Genomic DNA, 24,303 nt, shown 5'->3' with positions numbered 1-24,303 from the left:
CACCTGCCTCTTCCTCATAGACTGTTGGCTCTTGCTCCCCTTTCTTCTACCCCAGCCCTCCTGTCCCACTGCCCCCCCAAAAGAAGTTTGTACAGGGAGAAGCCCAGAACTCGAATCAGGTGTGATTTAGTCCCTGCAGCTCTGGGGTGCGGGGATGCTGCTGGGTTGCCTAGGGCATCTTGCTTTGAGGATGTAACCCTCTTCTTTCTGGCATGCTGCTGCCCACCTGCCAGCCTCTGCCAAGAGCTGCCCCATGCCTGCTCCCTGAACCTGCTAGAGCCATAATTACTTGCATGTGCTGTTGCCGTGACTGCTGGCTGTCCCTAGTGCACCTTGTAGAGAGTCACCCTGAGTTCCTCCTGGGGCTCTTTGTACCCCTCTGCCCTTTTCTGTCTCCTACTCCCAACATCTTCTGATCCTTGAAGGCCCCCCAGGAACCATAGCTTAGGGCCATCAATTACCTGCAACCTATCATGCTTAGGGACATAGCCTCTGTGCTTTTGGGGAACAGGGAGTAGGGCAGCCCAGAACCCAAAAATTTGTATCCCAATGAGCCAGTGCCTCCACGTAGCCGTAGCCCAAACTATAGCCATAAAGATCCCTTGCCTTCCCTTTAAACCTAAGGCCTCGACTCCAGCCCACATCTCACTTGCTATCAGCTGACAGGCACCAAGCTCAGAGAGGACTGCCAGCTTCTTTACCAATTGCACACAGGCCTGTGGTGAGCATTGGCTCAGCTAAGATCCCATGCTAGGGCCAGCACCTGGACAAGGTAGACAGAGGGCTGGTTTGCACCAAAACAAAACCTGAAAGGGGAGGAGATGCCATCAAATGGGACCTTCCAGTCAGTGCTTACATCATTTCAGAATAGCCCTGCCAAGAGATAAGAACTTCCTGCTCCCAAGGCAAGTGCATTCTGCATTGGTGAGGCTCTGGTCGTGTTCTCTTTCATACCATGAGCTGAGGTCTGTCTGCTCCAGGTCTGTCTGTTCATCCTTCCCTCCTTCCATCCAATCCAACAGCCTACCCACCCAGTCACCAGGGTATCTGTTGTGATTTATGTCGGGATGTCCCGTAAAACCACAAGTGCTCAGAGGTGGAGCTTGTGGAAGGTGAATGGATTATAGGAGCAATGCAGCTGGCTTGGTGTGGGGAGGTGGAGCCTGGCCAGAAGAGGCAAGTCATGAGCATGTGACTGGGAAGGGCGAATCTCCCTCCCCAGCTCCTCCTTTCCTCTTCCCCCTCTACTTCCTGGCCGCCATGATATGAGCAGCTTTTCCTCTGTCCTGCCCCGCCCCTCTGCCAGGGTTCGGAGCCAGCCGAACATGGGCTAGAAATTCTGAACTGTAAACCAAAATAAACCTTTTCTCCTTTGAGTTGCTGGTATCAGGTATTTTGTCCCAGCAGTGAGGAAAGTGACTAAGGCAGTGTCCATTTATACCCACTTTTCCATTCATCTAGCCACTTGTCACCCCTCCATCCAACCCTGTATCCAGCTATCTACCTGCCCATCCATCCATGCATCCATCCAACCACCCAGCCATCCACCCGCCTGTCTTCCCACCTAGGCATTGACAGTCTGCTCATTCATTTATTCCCTATCCATTCCACCAGCCCATCCATCTGTCCACTCATCCATCCACCATCCACCCTTTACCCTCTATCATGCACAGACCCAGGGACAGGGACTGGCATTTTCATGGAGTGACAAGTGGCTCTGTAAGGTGAAGGTACAGGAGGGGCAGGGCAAGTGAGCACCCAGGCTGGGACAGGGGCCAGATGGTGACCTTCAGGAGGAATTGGAAGCTAGGACTGTCTGGCTCAGATGCGTTTTGGAAGGACAGCAACACCCTAGCACATGTCTGCCCTCATTGGAATTAACTATTTTTATAATTTCACACTTACCACATGGGCTCTTGGTTCCAGCAAGGGCAGAGACCTTCCTGAAAGAAGTAACAGCCCAGCTTATTTTTAAGGGTGCATATTATGATGGATAGACTTAAGTTTGCTTATCTATGAAATAGAAGTAATAACCCTTACTTCTAGGGCTGTGTAGAGGATTGGAAATAATATAGACATATAAAAGACCACCTAGCATGGCATCTGTTGCATTTTTCCTTAGCTGCACTACTCTGGGAACCTGCAGAGATCCCCACTGCCTTTAGTCCCAGGAGTGTCCCCTAATCCGACCTCTAGCTGGTACCTTCCGGGCACAGGGCCTTCCTGCAGCCACTGGCAATTTCCATGAACAGAAAGCATGAGGGAAGGCAAGGAGCCAGTCCTGAACCTGCTCACTGCCTTTGTATTTCTCATTCCCTTTCATCCTTCAGCAACCCAGGGGATCTGAGAGGTGAGGTGACTTATGTGGGGTCCCCCAGTAAGTGGAGGAGCTGGGATTTGACACTGGCCTGTCTGGTTCAAAAGCTACCTTTTAAGCTGCCTGCATTTGGGGGGGCCCAGGCTCTCTGAAGGTCAGAGACAGGGATAGAGCTCAAAACAGAAGCTTCCTCTGCCTTTCTGAGCCCGAGGTGGTGCTGGGAAAACAGGACTTGGCTCTGCGGAAGGTGTCAAGGGCCTACAGGCCCCAAGGTGGAGAGGAGAGAGGCTGCCTTTGAACTCACCTAAATTATGCATCTCTACTTCCTGTTGATGATTAAGTAGGCCCAGAAGGTACCCACAATCCCCAGCTGCTCCAATTTCCAGCCAGCCCCTTCTGTAATCTTCAGCAGGCCCCGCTGTATGGGGCTGGGGCTGGACACACTGATTCTTCTCATCCAATCTGGCCAGTCCACTGGTGCTTTGACCACAGCCTCCAGTTCCTCCATCTTGCTTGGCCCAACTTCGGATTCTTTCAGCCATGAGGCCCTGTGGCCACAGCGGGCACTAGCCACCTCTTGCTCTCTGTCCCATGCTCCCTTCCACCCTCTTCAGCACCCCAGTTTAGGCCTTGTTGGCTGTAATATTGGGAGCTGGGGTCCTGCCTCAGGTGCAGGACCCTAGTTTGAGACCTGGCCTCACAACTTAATTTCCTGTATGACTCTCTGAAGTTACTTACCTTCTCTGTGTATGAGTCTCCTCATCTGTAAAGTGGGGATAATGTCAGCCATGTGTGTTACAGCCCTCACCACCCCACCTGACCCATAGGAAGTGCCGTAAGCTAACGTGACCATGAGCACACTCTGCCTTTCCGGGCAAGCTCTCCATGCTTCACAGACTTACCATTTCCTTTGGGGAAAAACATTGAAAATCCACTCCTTTAGCAAGTTTGAAATATACAATACATAATTATTGCCTCTGGTCACCTTGCTAAGCAGTAGATCCCAGGATTCATTCCTCCAGTCTGAGGGAAATGGGACCAATATGCCCCTTTCCTCACGCCCCACGCCCACCCTCTGGGAACCGCCTTCTGCTCTAGGATGGAAATCTCAGTAACACCTGTGCGAAGGGCAGCCCAGTGTTGTCTGGGTGTCCCAGGAGCATGAGGACAGGAAGTCCTCTGTGCTCAGGGGAGGGCAAGCCTGGCCAGAGGTGATACTGGGGCTCAGACTGGAAGGGGGCCCACAGGGACAGAGGGAAGGAGGGGCGTGCCAGAGGACAGACCCAACTGGCAGGCAGGAAGGCAGGTGAGGGAAGAGGGGCTGACCCAGCCAGGGTGGTAAAGCGGCTGAGCAGAGGGCCCAGGCAGTCTGGTGCGTTGGCAAGAAGCCTGTGGGAGCAAGAAGGTCCAGGTGGTTGGGGCAGAGAGGACGGGAGGGACGGGAGGGGCGGGGGCAGCTTCCTGGTGATCTGCAGAACTTCACATGAGGGCCCCGGGATTCCTGCCTAGGTCACTAGGTGATGGGACCTTAGCTAGGGGCAGAGGCGACCAACAGCTCTAGGATGTCCCCACAAGTGCGGAACCCATAGCTCAGAGGCCTGCCCTCACTCAGAAAGTCTCTTGACCTCAAAACAAAAACTTCCAATCATTATTGTCAATGTAGAAATTTACACCAGGTGTGGTAGCACACACCTGTAATCCCAGCACTTGAGAGGCTGAGACAGGAGGATCTCGGAGAGTTTGAGGCCAGCCTGGGCTACATAGGGAGTTTAGGGCTGGCCAGAACTACAAAGCAAGACCCTGTCTCAAAAAAAAAAAAAAAAAAAAAAGAAGGAAAAATTTAGATCACTTCATAGGAAAAGAAAGCTAACTAGCCCTGAGCTAGATTTCTGTGGCTTAGAGTCCACATTTTGACCTGGGTGGTGTCCACCACGTGGCTGTGAGTTACTCAGTGAGTTGCTCAGCTCCTTTTCACCTAGTGCTTTCCTGTGCCTGAATCTCAGGCTGAGATTGGTCCTCACACCAGGCATTGTTCATGTTCACAGAGTTCCCTTTCCCCGAAAGGCTCACTGAACACAGCCCATCCGGCAGGGTCCTGGGAAGGGTGGTCAGCCCTGGCTCCCAGTGGACTCTGCAGGGCCAGCCCCTGAGCTGGTGCAGGCAGGGTGAACCCTGTGCGCAGTGTCCCCATGGGAAGCCCCCCAGATGGTGGAAGGGTGAAGGTGTATGGAGCCGGAGTTGGGGGTGTTAGAGGAGCTTGGGAAGCCCATGCCAGGCTGGCCCTCCTTAGTCTCCACACTCTGTCTCCCACCTCCCCAAGGCTTGAGAGAGTCTCTTTCTCCACAGCCCATCAACACCGAATGGCACTTTCCACTGGATTAATAGGTGTGGGATGGTATTTCAAACCGTTTCTCTGCCCGAGGTCCAGGAGGTTGAACCCAGGGCTTTTGCACTAAACTACATCCTCAACCCTTTCTTAATTTTTTGAGATAGGACCTCAGTAAGTCACTAAATTGCCCAGGCTGGTGTGGTTTAAACTTGTGACCCTTCTGGCTCAGTCTCAGAGTGCTGGGATTATAGGTATGCACCACACCTGGCTTGCATAGTTATTTTTCAGTGCTAAGGAGACTGCATTTTTTTTCTTTGTTGCCTTCACTCTTTGTTTGTGTGTTTTTGGTGCTGAGGATGGATCCTGGGGCCTTGAGCAGGCTGAGAATGTGCTCTACCATCGAGCTCCACCCCAGCCCTGGTGCCCTCTCTATGGACTCATGCATGGGCTCTTGCTTTTCCAATGTCTATCTCATTATCCATTTCGGTGTTCAAAGGTATTTTTGTTTTGTTTCAATAACATTTTTCCCTTTTTTCCCTATATATATTTTATTAGTTGATTTTATGAGATATTGTGTTTGATTATGGCATTTTCATGCACGCTTATAGTATACTTTGATCAACATTATAACATCTTGTTTTTATTTGGTATAATATATTTTATGGATGTATTTATTCAGTGCTGGGGATTGATCCTAGGGCCTCATACATACTAGACAAGTACTTTACCACTGAGGTACTTCCCCAGCCCATTAGTGACTTTTTTTTTTTGAGGTAGGGTCTTGCTATGTAGTTCAGGCTGACCTTGAACTCACTATGTAGCCCAGGCTGGCCTGAACTCACAGCAATATTCCTGCTTCAGCCTTCCAGAGTGATAGGATTACAGGCATGCACCACCATGCCTGGCTCCATCAGTGCCTTTTTTTGTTTTGTTTTGTTTGGTTTGGTACCAGGAATCGAACTCGGGACCTTGCGCTTGTGAGGCAGGCGCCAGAACCACTGAGCTAAATCCCCGGCCCTCCATCAGTGCCTTTTAAAAGAGCTTTTTGATATTATCCACTATTCATGGATTTTTAAATTTGTTTGTTTTTAAGTTGGTTTTTAATTGATATGGCATTCCAGTAATTTAGACAGTTCTTAGACTTTATTATATATTTAATTCTCACAATAGGAGCAAAATATTAATATTTAAAATTTTTTTATAATGGTCTAAATGTTGAATATTTAGTGTGTTTTGTTACTACTAAGAATAAAGAACTATTTTCCCATTGATTTTTTTTCTAGCTGCATGTCACTAGCATATAGGACTCCAACTGATTTTTGTAAATTTATCTTCTTTCTCACTGCTACCAGATTGAGGATCTTATCCAGGTTCTTGGTGTCCTGAACAAGGAATTGACCAGGAGCGGCAAGATTAAAGATTTATTGAAAATGAAATTATACTCCATAGGTAGAAGAGCTCACAGTCCCCGAGGAGGCTTGGTGTTGAGGGTTACATTAGGATAGAGCTGGGCATATTGGCACATACCTGTAATCCCAGCAGTTGGGAGGCTGAGGCAGGAGGATGGTCATGAATTTGAGGCCAGCCTGGGCTACATAGTGAGTCCAAGGCCAGTCTGAACTACATAGTAAGACTCTGTCTCAAAAATAAATAAAATAAACATTAGGGTTTGGGGTAGGAGTGAGGAGTTGGTCTGAGGCTTTAGTCTTACTAATGAGCCACTTGACTCTGCCCCTTAGTCGGGTGGTGGAGTTTTTGACCTTTTATGGCCCTTGGAGAAATTCTCATGGTGCCCAAAGCCCATGGTGGGGGTGTCAAAACTGCATTGCTAATGACATGGTAATTAGGTCCAGGGTTGGCCAAAGGCTGCTGAAGACCATGGGGTACATGCCCATAGACTAATTGTGTATAAGCTGGCTTGGCTAGTTGCTTTCTTGTTTTGTATTTAGACCTGGATATCTTGGGCCTGGGTTAAAGTAACTCAGAAAGTGGATCTGGCCCAGAGAGCAGGCTCCAAGGTGCCCCACCCTCACTAGCTCCCTCCTCCCTTAACCTACCCCTGAAAGACATAATCCTCATTGGTCTTTATGAGGTATTCAGGGACTTCTGGTCTCTTCTGAAACTGTTTCCGGCTGAGAAGGCTACTGTTCCTGCCTACAGTGGATTATGGAACTCACCCTGACTGACCTAAGGGTTGGAGCAAGACGCTGGTCCACTCTTATGTGGAGTTTTATAATATAGGGTGTAGTCTGGGGAATAGGGGAATAGAAAAGAAAAGCATCCTTACGATCCAAGACCGAGAACCAATTGTGTCTCCTGGAATCTGGGAGAGAATTTTACAGTATATGGATCTGCCACTAGAGGGTGTATTAGAATTGTTGCCTCATTAAGGAGATGGCTATCTTCTACATCTAATATTCTCTTAAGGGTACCCCTGGGAAAATCGGGAGGTTGCAAGGGAATTGACAAAGTCACAGAAGGCCATGTTTGAGAAATTGTGAGAAGTTGAAAACCTTTATGGGCCTATTCTTTGATAGGGTATTTTCATCAATTGGGAAATTGACTGGGATCGTTTAGTCAGCATTGCTCTCCATGTTGCTGATTTTGCTCTTCTGGGGGTTCTGTCATACCATGCAGCAGGATCTACCCATTCACTAAGCAATCCAGGGAGGTTTTATGTAGCCTCAAGAGGCAAAATCTGCTTTGGCCTCTGCCAGAATTGAAGGACAGCCTCTATTTTTTTTTTTTTTTTTTTGTACCGGTGATCGAACTCGGGTCCTTGTGCTTGCAAGGCAAGCGATGGAACCACTGAGCTAAATCCCTGGCCTCCTAACAGCCTCTAATTTTAACAAGTCTCTTCCCATAAGGCAGTAGAGTATTATGGAACGATTAAGAATGCAGAGCTGGGGCCAGGGATTTAGCTCAGTGGTTTCATTGCCTGCTGCACAAGCACAAGGACTCGAGTTTGATCCCCAGTACCCACCCCTCCCCCCCCAAAAAAAAGAATGCAGAGCTGGGCTGGGGATTTAGCTCAGTGGTTCTGGTGCCTGCCTCACAAGCTCAAGGTCCTGAGTTCGATCCCTGGTACCACAAAAGAAAAAAAAAAAAAAAGAATTCAGAGCTAAACACTTGATCTTCAAATTGGCATCTCAAAGCAGGAGTAAAGAGCCCTGGGGATTAAGCTCAGTGGCACCATGCCTCCCTGCAAGCCCAAGGTCCTGAGTTCAATCCCCGGTACCAGGGGGGAAGAAAAAGCAGGAGTAAAGAAACTCTGACTGGGGTTTCCTTCCACCACAATTATGGCTATAGATGTAGGGAAGGGTTTTTGTTAAAACCAAGTAAGGGGCCCCCATATCAATAAGGAAATAGATTTGCTTACCCATGACATCCCTGGCTACCCAGAGTTCATTGGGAATGATGGAGATGTTCTCAGATGGGCACTACAGATTGCCCCAGGTTCCCTTAGCCCTTGTCCACTGAGTTGACATTTAGAGTTTTTGTCGGTTGTGTCAGTTGCATCCCTCTCTGGGAACTCGGGCAGTTGATCCTCCAATGCTACAGGTCAAAGTCAGCATCTTGACATACTAGGTTAGACCCAGGAGGTGGGATTAAGAGGTGCAAGCCCAGGGATCGGATTCTTTGTGTTTGCCTTTGTTCTTGCCCCCACCCCTATTTTATCTTTGAACAATTTGGGCTTTAGAGTCTCACTGATTACAGCAAGCACTAATTTTGCCTGCCTCTGATCTTGGCTTCTCTCCCTTTTCCCCTCTTTCAGATCCCAGTTGTTGAACACAGAAAAGGTCATATCCAGCCAGGCCAGGCCTCTGGGTCCCATTTGTAATGTTTGTAGCTTCTGATGAATATCAGGGGCAAACTAGCTTATGGAAAGTTTTCCCCCATATGAGAGCCCTTCCCTCCTGGGACGACAGGTCAAGATTAGCGTGTTTTCAAAAAGCTTTCTCTAGCCAGCTATGAAGGATGGCTGGGTTTTCTTATTTTTCTGGGGCAATCTCTCTGATCTTTTCACAGTTTACTGGTTTTCTGATGCTCTTTTTCATATCCTTAACAAGTGCCTCGATCATTTTGGACCCTTGAGTCATTCCTCTCACCATATTGTATCCCAGTTTGGCTCTAAGGCAGAATTGTACCCTTCCCAGGTTGATTTCTCTCTATGCTATTAGCAAATACTTCACTGGTATGGCTCTGGCCTGTTTCTGGTACTCTTTGTTTCTTGATTGGTGTGAGCTGGCAGCTAAAACAAATCCTACATCATGCCAAGATAGAGCAACAGCCAAAGATAAAGTTTGAAGCCCATCTGCAGACCTAGAAGGATCTTCAGAAAATTAGCCTAAGTGCTCTGATATTGTTGGACATCTGCAACTGTAAAGGGCACTCAGACCGTTCCTTCCACCCAGGCCCTCTCTCTCAGAAGCAGGATAGGTTGTGACCTGGGAGAGTAAGAGGCTCCGGTTCCATATGTGTCTGTGGGGCTTAAAGCTGCCTCAGGGCCTAAGGAGGAGGCTGAGGGCATTAGGTGTCTCTGGGGAGTTGGCTGATGATGAGGTTTCTGAGTCACTTGGGGAAGGTGGCACTAGTGCGCTGACCTTAAGATTATAAGGAAGGGTCACATTTGGTACCCCTGAGAGACATGTGGTGGCCTAAGAGGAGGTCATCAGTAAGTTCACTGTCTGGTTCAGGAGCCTTTTAAGGGTAGTATCTCTTTGGCCTGTGCAGAAGAAAGGTTTTTGATAGAGGGCCATATAACAGCCCAAACGTAAGGGATTTGGGACCATTTTTCCTTGCCTTTTGCTGAAAAGATCTAATTAAAGAATAGTATTTAATTTAAATTGCCATTTTCTGGCCAATGTTTTCCATTCCCTAGTTCATACTGGGGCCAAGCTGCATTCCAACAGAAAATAAGTTGCTTCAGTTTGTAATAGCTAAATCTTGGAAACAGCCCAAATGCCCACCAAACAACCTGTGGGTAAAGATTTTTTTTTATACAATGGAGTACTACTCCGCCATAAAGAAGAATGAGCTTCAGACATTTATAGCTAAATGGATGGACCTTGAGACCATACTCTTAAGTGAAATAAATTGGAGACTCATGTTTAAATACCGCATTGTTTCTCTGGTATGAGAAACCAAAAGTGGAAATGAGGACTAAAATGTGTAATACATATTGGAAAATGGGAAGAAAGTGTTCAGATGGGAAGGGGAACAAGGGAGGAGGGAGGGAGAGAGGAAGGAAGGAACAAGAAAAAAAGTGAAAATAGAAGGAAAAATGGAAACAAAGCTTTTGTACATAGGGAGGGGAGGGGGTTGGGGGGGGATAAAGTAAAATTTATTTTAAAAAAGAAAAGTTGCTTTTCTCAGATTATTGGGATCAAGTGGTTTCTAGTTATGAAGGACCCACCCTAAGAGGTTGGTGACATTGGCAGGATGCTTCATGCTTCATGGGCCTATGGAGAGGAGAGAGAAGACCAGGGTCCTTCCAAGGGTGTCCTCACGGCACGATTGAGAGCTGGACACTGACCTGTGGGGTGTCCCTCTAGCACAGGGGTAGCAAACCTAGGGCACGGGTGCTGCCTTCATATCATTGAAAGGTCTAAAAGGTTCGCCATCACTAGAGCTCAGGTTTCCTACCAGATGTCTCTGGGAGGTGGGTAGCGCCAGTGCCCTTTATTCTTTGTGTCTGTGACCTGTGCCCCTGAACAAGGGCCTGTAGGCCAAGGTGGATACCTTGACTATATGTTTTTATCCAATTTGGGGGCACTCTTTATCCCAGTATGTAGGATGGAGAAGATAAAGGAGAAGATGGTGCTGAGAGTCACACCCAAGATGGAGTGCTTGGCCTGGGAAGGTGGGTCTCTGGATAATTGCATCTAAAATGCCGATAGGCTTAGTGGAGAGTGAGAAGATTTTGACAGAATCTGGTCTGGGCAGATTTTAAAATGGGACATACTGGGCATGGTGGCCCATTAAATCCAGATGCAAGACTCCTGATGAGTACCAGACCTGAAAGACCTGCCAGGAATGAGAGCAGAAAGGGCAGTTTGGAAGAGAGTACTGCTGAAGGTGAGGAATAACAAGAGCCATATCAGAACCCCACACAGTGAGGACCAACTGTCTGAAACGACATTAGACAAAGGCAGGGACCAAACAAGGGAAAGGCATGTTTAGAAGGTCGCACACACACAAAACCAAGAACTGCATCCTGTGTGGAGTTGTGTTTGCCAAGTGGAACCGAAAACGTTCCATTCCATGACCAGATTATCCATCCTAGTCTTCCAGTGGCAGATACTTTAGCAGCTTTTTCACTATCTGACCCATGCCTGCCATGAGCCACCAGAAAGGAGGACAAAGTGGCTCACTCACCAAGATAATGTTAGCGGATTGGTAGTCTTTTCCAGGTTTTCGATGTCCTGAATAGGGAATTGACCAGGAACCCCCAAAAAGAGCAGCATAATCAGAGATTTATTGAAAGTGAACGAAAAAAAAAAAGTGAACGTACACTCCATAGGGTAGAAGTGGCCAATGCGAAGACCTCACGGCCCTAAGGAGGATTGGCTTTGGGGGTGGAAGCATTAGAGATTGTGGTGAGATTTAAAGGGTTGGTCTGAAGTTTCACTTTTGCCAATGAGCAGTTTAACTCTGCCCTTTAGTCAGGCAATGATGTTTTTGACCTTTTATCGCCCTTGGAGGAACTGTCATGGTGCTCAAAGCCCACACAGGGTGGGGGGCCATCATTACAGCATTGTTAATGACATGGTAGTTAGGGTCAGGGTCAGCCAAAGTTTCCTGAAGACCACTGGGCACATTGCTGAAGGCTTACTGTGTAGGAGCTGGGTGTCCTGGTTAATTTCTCCCTTTGTATTTAGGCTGAGATATTCTGAACCTGGGTTAAAGTTTAGCTCAGAAGAAGGTGGATCTAGCCCAGAAAATGGACCCCAGGGCAGACCTTCCTTTCTCACCCTGGCCATTCTTAGTTAGCTGTCTCCTACTTCATTACCACTGGTCTGAACTCATGTATTACTTCTAGTAATTTTCCGGTTGATTTGTTTGGATTTTCTAGGTAAGACATCACATCTTCAGAATAAATTGCTTTGCTGTGCCTTCTTTTTTCATATTTATGAGTCCAGTTGCTTTTCCTACTGAGATAAGAGCCACCAGCATCCCTAAAGCTAGTTCAGCAGAGGACGTGCGAGGGGGAAGTGAAGCATGCTGGGACATTGGCTACATGGCCCCATCATGAATCAGGAAAGCAGGCTGGCATAGGTAAGTGACTGGCTACAGCTTCCTGGACAGGTCTTGCAGACAGTATCCCTAAGGAAGTGATGCATCCTGGAGAGGTCGAGGCTGGTGGAGCAGTGGGATGGGCCTAATGCAGAGGGAAGAGTGCTGGAGAGGGAAGTCAGGTGTTTTGGTTGTGGATCAAGGTAGGACTCCAGCCTGTTAGGCAAGAAAGCCAGGTCAGAAGCAGCAAATCAAGAAGAATGGACAGACTGACTTAATTGCTGGGCACAGATGGCTACAGAGTTGGATTTGGGCAGCCAGAAGCAGCTGGTAGAGCCGAGGTAGTCCCCTACCCTCTACTGTGGCCTTGGACAAGTTGGTGGAGCCAGTTGGTAGAATAGTGGGAGCCAGCAGAGGCAGGGCCCTTCATCTTTTCTTCTTATTTTTTAAAAATGGGTTGATTGTAGCTTACTCTACTGCTAAGTATCATGCTGGTATTTGGGTCGAGATTTGTATTCATTAACATGTTAGTAAAGGCCACCTCCTCCTTGCCACATTCTCTTTTTGTTAAAGTTGTACTGCAGAGCAGATGGTGGTACCTCATTGTACCAAATGACTTCTCAGTGTCTATTAAACAGTTTGATGATGATTACTGTTTTCCCAGTTAATGCAAAAAATTATCTTGGAAGGAGTGAATCTGTGGCTGGCCAGGCCTGGTCAGGTGCTCATCCTCTCCGGCTGCCGTGCCTGACTTTGGGCCACCCAGTACAAGATACAGGGGAGGGATAGTTCCCCAAAGCAAAGTCAAGGTGTGCCCTCCAGTGACAGTGGGCAGAAATTACAGATGCGCAGGACAACCTGGCCTCAGCACACAATGCTCTCTGTTTCCAGTCACCCTGGGAAGGTCCTTTGATTCTGTGGTTCTCTGTGAGGACAGGAACAGTGCATAACAAGGGCATAGTCAGTGTTACTTGAATGACTGAGTGAGGGAATAAATGACGGGTGGTAAGGGGACCCTCCTGGAACTCAAGAGCCCAGCCCCTCCTCTGTGCCCCCTAAATCATGCAGTGTGTAAGCTTCTCAGGCTGCCAGGTGACAGTGTGAGGGTAGGAGGGCTTTAGGATCCGGGATCTCAATAATCACAGTCCATCTCCCAGCTCTGACCTGCAGGCTCTGGGACCTTACTGTGCGCCTCTGTGACGTGGGGGCGCAGGACTCCTGTGGGTGTGAAGGGGATGGTGAAGCATTTGGCACAGGGCCCAGTGCTTCCTGAGCACCTTATTTAGGGAATGGCATTGTGGACTTTAGGGACCTTTAGAAGAGGAATAACTGCATTGGTTATGGCTACAAGGGCTCTCATGGAGGAGGGACAAGTTTCCAAGTTCAAGGGGGCTTTGTAATTGTGCTCTTCGTCACTGGTGCACCTGCTGCTGCCACCAGGTGGCCCCAGGTTGATGCTAACGGTGATGGAAGTGACAGTGGAGAGGCCGCAAGAGCAATTCTTAGGAATTTGGCTTCATCTCTTCCTGGCAAATCCTTAAGCTTTCTGGCCTCAGTTTCTCATCTGTAAGATGGGACTAGTCTACCGCCTTACCACCCTGAAAGCACCTGATCTCCTCTGTAAAATGGAGCTAATAATAGAAGCTGCTTCATAGGCTTGTGAAATGTAGATGAATTAACATCCTCGGGCCCAAGATCAGAACACTGTCTCAGACCCTGCTCGCTGTCTCCCAGTGGGAGATTGCTGAGTCCCTGACCCTCCCAAGCCCTGGTTTCTTGCTTGGTTAAACAAGGCCAGTAACTTCCCTGCCAGGCCTGGGCAAGGAAAAAGGAGGCAAATTTGTGAACATGCCCCATGCCCCTATCCTTTCTGGTGCGCAGGACCACCTCGCACCAGCCCTCCTCCCTCCGCCACAGCCTCCTGTCTGCACGCTTCCTTCGGGAAGAGAGGTGTTAGTTATGAATAAGGACCTAAATCTTGTATGAGGCTGCCCACCCCTGCTTTGTACTGCTGTGCTTGCCAGGAAAGTTTGTCTCTGCAGAGAGCTCCCTGGGAATGAACAGACTGCAAGTCTCACTGGCCAGCCATCCTGCTGTTTCGTAAGGAATTTCCCCAACTGACTGGGGCCCTTTGCCTGGGGCTGGTCACCCTGACTTCCAGGGCTCCCTCCAAGGAGAAGGGGCAGTACCGGGGACAAGGAAGCCGAGGCATGGGCAGCCCTGGTGCTCCTTGTCCCCACCCTGGTCAGGGTGAAGGGAGGCTGCAGCCAGCTGGGGGAGTCTGGAGGGGGCCGTCTTCTTGGCTTGGGAAGAGCCCACCAGAACCTGCCCTCCCCAGGGGCAGCCGTGCGCGGAAGCTGTGTCAGCTGCTGGCCGTGGGGGTGGGGCGGGAGGCCTGAGATGGCCTCTCTCTAGGGACCAGCACACACTGCTACCCTCCTCTTGCCCAGATTCCATTTTTTGCTGCAGAAATGGCCCATTTAGTGTTCTGTGCAAAGGAGTAAAATTCTTAATGGTGACAGTGCCACAGCAGGGAGTCCCACTTGGTGTGTGAAGAATCCTGGTCCTGCAAAGAAAAGGAAAGCATGGGGGATAATGGGGCTTGGGGTACCGCACAGTGGTAGAGCAAGTGCAAGGCCCTGGGTTCGATCCCCAGCACTGCATAAAAAGAAAACATTCTTGAGAAGGCATCATGGCCAGGCAGGTGTAGAAAGGTCACCTCCTTACTTCTCACATTAGTCTAATAAAGGCTTTAACTAAAGATGTTGGCCCAGTGTGTCTCACGTGTCTCAAACTTACTGATCCCCCCACCACCCCACTTTCTCCTTTTGTGGTGCTGGGGCTCAGCACACTAGGCAAATGCTCTGCCCCTGAGCTGCACTGCCAGCCCCCTTTTATCAAGTGATTCCTTGACTGTGCCTAAGAAATGTCCTCCTGAAGACCAGGGGCAAGAAGCCCAAACTCTGGGCACCACTGGCTTCACTGGGGATACTGGGCCCGTGATCCCCTCTGTGCCACACAAGGAGAGTAGACGGGGAGGGGCTGGACCGCATTTATCTGTGCTGCCCCCGTTGGCCTGGGAGATCCTCATGGTGTCCCGTGTCCCCAGCCAGCCTGGCCAGGAAGTGTGCAGTGAATGCCAAGATCCTGAGGGACAGACAGGCTCCTGGCGATGGCTCCCTCAGGCCCCATACTGGTGGCCCTGTCAGGGCCAAAGGCAGCTCCCCTGGGGTGCTTGTGGGGTTCCTGTGTGAGAGAGACCTTGTAGTGGGTAGGACATCATCGAGCTTCCCCTGCAGGCTCTGCCCAGGTCTGCCTAACCCTGCCAGGTGACAAAGAGGAACCTGACTCATGCAGGACATTTAGAAGTAGGCAGGAGGTCGTTAAGCCTCTGCACAGTTTTCCCCAAAGGTCAGGAGCTCTCAAATCTGAGCTCCCTCAGTTCCATGGCACAGACCACCATCCCATTTCACAGGGGAAAACGCCGAGGCTCAGGGAGGGTGGCCTTCGCCAGGGGCTCTCTCTGGGTTTACGAGGAGGCCATGTTTCTCCTCACCTAACTCAGAAACCCCATTCTGCGTCCCCAGAACCCGGAGTCTTTCTTTTGTTGTGTTGACAGCAGCAACACTGGAATTTCCGGCTGGAACCACCAGGACTTGCTTTGTTTCGGAAGCTGAACCTCCACCCTTGGGGGCTCAGGCGTGTCCTGGAAAGTGGGAGAGCTGGTGGGGAGACCTTGCGATTTGAGAGTAGGGGAGATGTCGGTGCAGGGCTGGGTAGTCTGGGGCTGAGACTGGGCCAGGGTAGGGTAACAGAAGGAGGGTGGGCAGTGGAATGTGTGGGGTAGAGGGGCAGGGTGGGGCCGAACAGCCTGGAGCACTCTATTCTTGCAGGCCCATTAATGTGATACAAACCCCAGCACCACCGGGAGTGAGCAACACTGCGGGCCAGGGAATCAGAGGGGTCAGCAGAGGGCCTCTGTCAGAGGCCAGAGCTGGATGGCTGATGGGGGTGCCCTCCTGTGGTCCCTGGAGCTTCATACCTCCCCTGCAAAAACAGGGTTCAGAGCCAAGCCTAATGGCACATGCCTGTAGTCCCAGCACTTGGGAGGCTGAGGCAGGAGGATCACCATAAGTTTGAGGCCAACCTGGGCTACATAATGAGGTCAAGGCCAGCCTGAACTAATAGCGAAACCCTGTCTCAAGCCCCACCCTGCAAAAAAATAGGGTTCAGAGATAGCATCCCTGTCCCTGTCCAGTAAGCTCCCTGTCCCCATTGCAAGGAAACCTGGGTATACCTTGACCTCAGCACCCCAATTTCCTTCCTGCCCTAGCACTGCAGATTCCAAATAGAATTCACAGATTGGACTTCCCCTGGACCCTGCTTCAGAATTCAGGACAGGAAGCTAGGCATGGTAGCACATACCTGTAATTCCTGTACTCAGGAGGCTGATGCAGGAGAATCACGGCAAGTTTGACCGTAGCTTGGGCTACATCATGAGTTCAAGGCCAGCCTAGAATACAGAGAGACTGTGACTCAAAAAAACAAAAAAATTCAGGACAGATCTGTAGAGGTCAGCCAGAAGTTTGTGGCCAGAGCTATGGTCGGGGACCAGTGACATTGTCATCTCCTAGGAGCTGCTCAGAAATCAGCCTTGGGTTCTGCCCAGGCCTGGGAGCCAGACCTTGCATTGAACAGGGCCCAGTGGTGCCCAGGCAAGCCTGGTCCAGGCCATAGGAAGCCCTGAGCAGGTGTCTTCCAGACTCCCCAGCCCATGGCATGACCCAGGCCGTGTGATCTGCCCTGGCAGACCTTGCAGCATGGGTGAGACCTGGACTGTTGAGTGGACTATGAGCCCTGGTGACAGATGGGTTACAGAGAAGGTGCCCCTGGGAGGTGCTGTCCAGACCTGTGACTTTTCTGAGGCCCTGAAGCCATGAAGACAGAACCTCAGGTTTTCCCTCCAGGTGACATTCCTTTAATCATATCAACATTGAGCACCATATATAGGGAACAGGAATGAGGACATTACCGTAGACTTCTGCAGTAAATCTACAGTCTCCTGTGAGGCACTACAACACAAGCTGATAAAGAGCAAAGAAATAGGGCTGGGGATTTAGCTCAGTGGTTCCAGTGCCTGCCTTACAAGCACAAGGTCCCGAGTTCAATCCCTGATACTAAAAAAAAAAGAGTAAAGAAATAAATGAGGCTTCAAGAGAACTGGGTCTTGGCACTGATCAGTGCTGCTCTGGGCAGCGAAGACAAGGGGCACCAAGGGCACCCAGTATTGTATTGACCACAAGCATAGGAAGGTAAGAAGAGTATGCCTTGCCAGTGTGAAGTGCCTGGAAGCATCTGGTGATGGTTGAAATGCAGACAGGGATAGCTGATATGGAAACAGGGATGTAAAGGGGCAAGGCACTGCTTGACTTGCTTGGAGAGATCAAAGGGTGCCGAGGCTGGGTTGCAGTTAACCAGAGTCTGCTAATACTGGGCAGAGATGTCTGCTACACCACCTTTAACAGGACAGTGTCATTAGTGAGAACAAATGGAGGGAAACCCTTCCCTGGCAGCCACCTGAATCTGAGAGCCCTAGGGACTGGGATTTGTGGTCAGGAAATGGCCCTAAGGTGCCCTGTGCAGACAACTCATCACCTGATGCCCCTCTAGCTCCTCACCCTCTCCTGGCATCCATCCAGATTATTTCCCTGTCTTTCCAGACCCCTGGGGTGGGACCTGGAATCAGCCTCACCTCCTCCCTGCCTCAAATCCTGAAAGCCCTGCCACTGACTATACCCTCTGCTCCCTCCTCTTTGGCCCCCACAAGGCCCTGGGTCCGTTCAGCCTCTGCTTCCAGACTGTGGAAGCCTCACTACTGGTCTCCTGCCCCACCCACTCTACACCGTGAGTGCCAGGCACCATCCCAGGTGCACCCTGCCTCTTGGGGCCCCCGGGAAGATCCCCACCACCAGAGAGAGGGTAGTGCCCTCCCACTCATCCCCTGCCCTCCAGCTGCCAGAATGGCTAGCAGCTCCCCGAGCCCACGGTGGCCCCAGAGCCTGGCCTCGGCTCCTCTCCCTCCTGCTTCTGCTCCTGCGTCATCCCCCTTCTGAGTCACCTCCCCCACAGCCACCACCTTCCCTCTACCACCCTTTAACCCAGCATAGCCCCCTCCACCAAGCCCCCTCCACAAAGTGTCCCCAGCCCTCTGGGCTCTCTGCTTCTGCTGGGCTGTGAGGTGGGGTTTCCATTTGATGGAGTCTCCCTTTTCTTCTTCTGCAGTACTGTGAGCAGTTTTATGGAAGAATATAAGAGTTTTACTGTCCCCCTTCCCCCTAGCTTAAAAATGATCCTATTCATTTTTTAAATTCAGCCAATTAAAAGCTGCTGGAAGCAGCGGTAGGAGGATTAGTTCTCCTGGCACTCGGAGATGGCTGTGCTAACGCCTCCGAGACCAGCTGCCTGGCTGGGTCAGCCTGTTGTTTATGGACAGCCCACAACATATCTGCTTCCGGGCAAAGCCTCCATAGGTTATCCTCCAGATCCTAACACATAATGAGGCAGATTCTGTGGCCCAGAAAGGTTGACTCAGCCCAATGAGCTGAGTTGTCGCACAGCAGGTGCGTGGAGGATGGGGGATTCCAGCCCAGCTCTGTCTCCCTGCAGAGGCTGGGAATGACACACTGCCAGTGGACATGTGGAAATATGAATAGTCACTTTAGTGCTATTCCCTAGGCTATTTTTATTTCACTCAAAAAATACAGCAGGACATTTGTCCTTTCCCTGGAAGCTTCCAGGGTGCTTGTCTGTCTCCCTGCAGGGCTGAGGAAATGTTTGCTGGAGACACAGACAGTCAGACAGACCCAAGTGTAGGTCAGGCTACTTCAGAGACCACCCAGGGTTCTGCCACCTTCATTCCTATTCAGGCACCAAACAAAGCCCTTCTGGGTGGCCACAGGGATTCTGGATAGTAGCAGATAGGCTGTGAATGAGGGGCCACGGTGACTCTCAGACGTGCTGGGGGTCTCTTACAGGAAGGCATCTCTAGCTGTGGTTGGAGGAGCCAACACTGCCCAGGAAGCAGTGCCTAGGTCCTGCATAGCTGGGTGATGGTGCTGGCTGGCCCTTCTGCATGCCTGGCCTTCCGGGGCAGAGGCACCCCAGTACTACACCACCCCTCCATTGGGCATGAAGCCTCCCTCCTGGCCTGCCTCGTCCTAGAGGAAGGGTTCTTTATCAGGGCCCTCTAGCTCTAAGAACCAGGAACCGACACAAAATGACTTGAGGAAGTTTTTTGCTTTGTTTTTTGAGACAGCGTCTCACTATGTAGTTTAGGTTCTTGAACTTACTATATAGCCCAGGCTGGCCTCAAATTTACAGCAGTCCTTCTGCTCCAGCCTCCTGAGAGCTGGGATTACAGGTATCCACCACCACACTTAGCAATTTGTTGTTTTTTTTTAAACAACATGAGGGCCTAAAGTAGGGCAGCTCCAGGGCTGATTCCTTCAGGGGCAGAGGCATTAACCAGGGCCCAGCCCTCTTGTATTGGTTCTTCCCCATGTAGCCCAAGATGATGTCTACTCTCCACCAAGTGAAGAAGGGAGGGAAGCACTTTGTGTGGATGGTACTCCCCCACCCGTTACACACACCATCACACAGTCTCTCCCAGATGTCTCCCCAGCAAATGTCTCCTCAGGTCTCATTGGCCTGAGATGTTTAGCATGCCTTTGCCTAAACCAATCACTAGCAAGGGGTATGAGCCTACCTCTCTAGCTTCACCCAATCAGTATGTCCCAGGGTTGAGGTCCCCTGAGGGACCTGATCAAAGAGGAAGTGGACACCTCAGCCACATTAGGGCTGCCTTACAGAGGAGAGAGCAGCATAGAAGTGACTAAGAGGATCTGCTGCAGTCCTTGTCATTTTTTGGCTTTGGAGAAGTAGGTAAGTAAAAGGCTCAAAGAGGTTGAGTCCTTCCTCAGGGACCCCCTATGGGTCCCCAAGCCCTTTACTTGGTGCCTGGTGAAGCTGCATTGGATGGAGATGTTTGCCTCCTAGCCCTTCATTCCTATTATCTCTACTCTGGTTTTCTTCTCTTCCTCCAACCACAGACATCCCTGAGAAAACATTACAATCACATGGACTTCCAAGCTGGCAGAGACCTCCAATGTTAATGTCATCCAATGCTTTCATTTTCCAGATGAGGAAACTGAGGCTCAGAGAAGGGGAGGAAGGGGTTCACCAAGACTACGCAGATGATAGAGCTGTGATAGACCTAGGGCCAGGGAAGTGCACCATGCCTGAGCTTGCACGGGGTCTTAGAGACCTCCCACCCCATTACCTTGGCCAGAGCTGCAGGCTGGCCCACCTTGGCCTGCTGTCACCATTGAGGGTGACCCTCACATCCCTCTTTATGCACTTTGTGCACCTGATGCTTGCATGGCACCCTTTAGTCTAGGACGGTGTTTATTCTTCACTCAGTCATCACCTCATCTGATCCTCACAATGGCTGTAGAGATGGCTGGTATTACATTCTAGATGTGAAAGCTGAGGCCCACAGAGATAAGATGACCTGCCCAAGGTGACACAATGGGTACACGTCGAAGCCCAGGCATGGGCTGTGACACGAGGTCCAATGCTGTCACTCTTCCGAGCAACAGCCCTTCACAAGGAGGGAGCAGGCTTGGGGGCTGGCAGGACAGGTGAGCTCTTTCAAGGCCTGTCTCAGGGGTGCAGGGCCTGGCAGGACCCTCTTTGGAAACCCCTCCCTCATCCCTCATCTGTGCCTGGTTTTGTGAAGCTTTTGCCTGGCTCCCCTGCCCTCCTGTCAGGAGAATTAATAGGGAGAGCAGCATCTGCTTGCGCCCTTTGTCCCTAGGGCTCTAGGACACAGGGCCCCATTGTGGCCCTGACACCTGGCAGCTGGGCTGCCTGGGAATGAGAACAAACAGGCAGCTGGAAGCATCTCACCCTGGGGCCCCAAGGGAAGGCAGAGCCCCCTGGGTGGCCGGGGACCTGGAAGGGGAGCAGGCCCAGGCCCAGGGTGTCTTGGGGCCCCTCCTCCTCCCGCCTTGCCTGCTGGGGCCTTCACGGCTTTGAAGGGGAGTGACAGCCATGTCACAGGGCAGGAGCTTCCAGCAGGGGCACACCTACCTAGCAGTGGCAGTATTCTTCCTGCTGTGACCAGGAAGCCTGCTTGCCAGCCCTTCTCCTTCAGACCCTGTCTCCTCCCTCACGAGGCCCACCTCCCACCTTGCTCCAGCCACCCCCACCCACCTGCCTCTCTCGCCCTCCCTGTGCTGCCTGCTGCCCCCTTCCCTCATCTGGCCAGTGCCTAACAGGACAGTCCTGGGAAATGTGATGCCCCATGCCATGTTTGGTGCCCATGTCCCCAGAGGCATGCGTCCAGGTGCCCCCCCACCTCACCCTGCCACACCCCAGCTCTGGCAGGGCTCTGTCCCTCCCTGTCCTCTCCCCAGGAGCACCAGAAGGCCGGCTGGACTCCTTAGCAAGGCAGTAACAGATATGTCACCAATGACAGGCTCCGAGCATCAGAGAACCAGGGCAGCACAGTTCAAATGTTGAACCAGCCTTGCTGGGTAACCCCTATCTAGCTGTGGTCTTGTTTTATTATATATATATATTCCACATAATTTTTCAGGATTTAACTGCTGATATTTTGGTGAGGATCTTTGAATCTGTGTTATGAGAGATTGGTTAGGGCAAGGTTGGCCTCATAAAATGAGTAGAGAAGTGTTCTCTTGTTTTCTGAAAGAGATTGTATATATATCTTAAATATTTGGTGAAAACATCTGGGTGTGAGGTTTACTTTTTTGGAATGATATAAAGTATGAAGCTATTTCTTTAATAGCTATAGGATTATTGAGATTATTTGCTTCTTCTTGCATGAGTTAGAGTGTTCTCAGTGCTTCCTTGTTAGCCAGCCTGCCCCCACCCCACTTTCTTTCTGTGTTTTGGGTGCAGGGATCAGGCCCAATTTCTTGTACAGGTGAGGCAAGGGCTCTACCCCTAAGCTAACTCCCCAGCCACCTTTCAAAGTCTGTAGGACTGGTGATATCACTGCTTTCATTTTCGATATTAGTAATTTGAATCTTCACACACACACAGACGGACACACACACCAGGCTGGTTACAGATTCATCACCCCCCAGTCCTTTTTATTTTGAGAGAAGGTCTTACTGTGTCGCCCAAGGTCAACTCAAACTTTTGATCTTCCTTCCTCAGCCTCCAGAGTAGCTTGGATTACAGGTGGGCACTACCATACCCAGCTAGACATACGCTAATTCCCAAGTGTTTGGATTTTCCAATGTCTTTCTGTTACTGGCGTTAAGTCCATTATAGTCAGAACACAAACCTTGTATGATTTTAATTCTTTTACATCAGTTTGTTACAGGGCAAGGATATGATCTGCCTTGGTGAGTGTTCTGTCCACATGAGAAGAATGTATCTGCTCTGCTCCCATTGGGTTCCTTGCAGGCTAATCAGGTTACCCTGGCTAGTAGTAGTGTTCAGGTCTTTTATATTCTTGTTGATTTTCCATCTAACTAGTTATATTGATTACTGGAGAGAACTGGTGAAGTCTCCAAATATAATTACCAACTTGTCCATTGCTTTTTTTAGTTCTATTAATTTTTCTTCATGTATTTTGAAGCTCTGTTACTAGCTACATGCATATTTAGTGTTGTTATGTCTCCTTAGTGAGTTGACCCTTTACTCCTTGGTTATTTTCTTTGTTCAGATTAGATGACTTCTAGGGGCTGGGGATTTAACCCAGTGGTTCCACTGCCTGCCTCACAAGTGCAAGGTCTCAAGTTCAATCCCTGGTACCAAAAAAAAAAAAAAAAGATTAGTTGACTCCTAGCTAATTTCTGTAGTTTTATCACTGTTTTTTGCTGTCATCTGCAACCTGCTATTGATTATACCCAGAGAACATTTTTATTTCAGATACTGTATTTTTTTAGTTTTAAAATGGCCATTTACTTCTTTTTTACTGATTCTTTTTTCTGCTGAGAATTTCTATATTTCTAGTTATTTCAAGAATGTTCACCTTTACCTCGTGTTAAGTAGTTACATTAATTGCTTTAAGATCTTTGTCTACCCTGGTCCCTAGCACCAAAAACAAGACAAAGCAAAAAACAATGTTTTTGTTTAACAATGATAACATCTGGTCATATTGGAGTTGGTGTCTATTTCAGTCACTTTTTTGTTATTGAGACACAATACTCGGCACCTACAACTTAAAGAAGAAAGGTTTATTTTGGCTCACAGTTTCAGATTTTCATGGTGGGCAGGTTCAAATGCAGAAATGGCATGACAGAAGTGCCTGGTGCAGAGGGAAACTGCTCACATCATGGTGGCCAGGAAGCAGCTGGAGAAGGGAGGAGCCAGGGAGGGTTATGTACCTTTCCAGACCACACCCCTAGTGACCCACCTTTTCCAACCAGGCCCCACTTCCTAACAGCGCATTCAGCTGTAGCACCTAAAGCCCTGGATCTGAGTGCATGAGAGTTCTTGGTCTAAACCATAATGCTATGGGCTGTCTTTTCCCTCGTACATTGCTGCCATCTTTTTCTGTCTTTGTATGTCAAGTAACTTTGGATTGTCTTGGCCATTTTGAATATTATATTATGAAATTCTAGCTCCTGTTAAAATTCTCTGGGGACCATCAGTATCATGTTGGTTTGTTTTTAAAGGAAATAACCCCAGTTAGGTTGGAGCCTCAGATCTGGCTTCCTCTGGGATCTGTCCTTTTAATGCTGGCTGGTTCAGTTTCCAAAGCCTTTATACAGGGCTATTCAGATGCACCCCAAGAGTGCACACCCAGGGGCTAGTCTGTCCACCCTACACTGTGGTCCATTCTGAAAGCCTTTGGGTTGTTATTTCTGCTTCATTCCACACATGCGAGGCTCAGTGCTAGGCCCAGGTCTTCAAAGGGAACTTCATTGAGTTTCGTTCCCCAGCTCCCTCCTCTGTGGTCTCACCCTCACCAGCACCCTGGGGCCCCTTTTCCTAATTTCTCTTTCCAGGGAGAAAGATTCTTCCTCGCTCAGAATTTTGCGTCCCTTGGCATGACTGCTGTGACCGCTGCCACCACCAGCTCTGGATTTGCCTTGTATGAAGGGAACTGGGAGAGAGAAAAATAAACAAACAAAATACAGAACTTTTCTCTCATTCTGTTTGTCCAAAAGGGACCCCTTCCCCAGTTTCTCATCAGAAAGAGAGTTTGGGGTTTTTCTATTTGTTTGTTTTTTGAGATCAGGTTTCACTGTATAGCCCATGCTGGCCCCAAACTTGTGGTCCTCTTGCCTCAGCCCCGCAAGTTCTGGGAAAAGAGAATTTCTATTGGAGACTTTTCTCTTTATAGCTGCTATGTGGTTCTGGAATCTGAGCCATCCACTTTACA

General features: G+C 49.7%; 1 protein-coding gene across 3 annotated transcripts in view; it reads left to right on the top strand.

Annotated features, from left to right (window-relative positions):
* Positions 1–24,303, top strand: part of Rab11fip4 (RAB11 family interacting protein 4) — a 122,348-nt gene that overhangs the window by 12,189 nt on the left and 85,856 nt on the right. Inside the window, exons 2-3 of one of the 3 annotated variants that reach the window (XM_087191937.1) lie at positions 10,435–10,509; positions 11,789–11,924. The exons of the other annotated variants lie outside the window; for them this stretch is intronic. The gene's annotated coding sequence lies outside the window, so the exon portion shown is untranslated. The remainder of the gene's footprint in view (positions 1–10,434; positions 10,510–11,788; positions 11,925–24,303) is intronic. 3 annotated transcript variants of the gene reach the window in all.

This window comes from Heterocephalus glaber, unplaced genomic scaffold (genome assembly GCF_053883595.1).
Source record: "Heterocephalus glaber isolate CG9 unplaced genomic scaffold, H.glaber_assembly_v1.0 deba00001564, whole genome shotgun sequence".
In the NCBI taxonomy this organism is placed as follows: domain Eukaryota; kingdom Metazoa; phylum Chordata; class Mammalia; order Rodentia; family Bathyergidae; genus Heterocephalus; species Heterocephalus glaber.
Note: the sequence above shows the minus strand (reverse complement) of the source record. Positions and strands in the feature narration are given on the sequence as shown.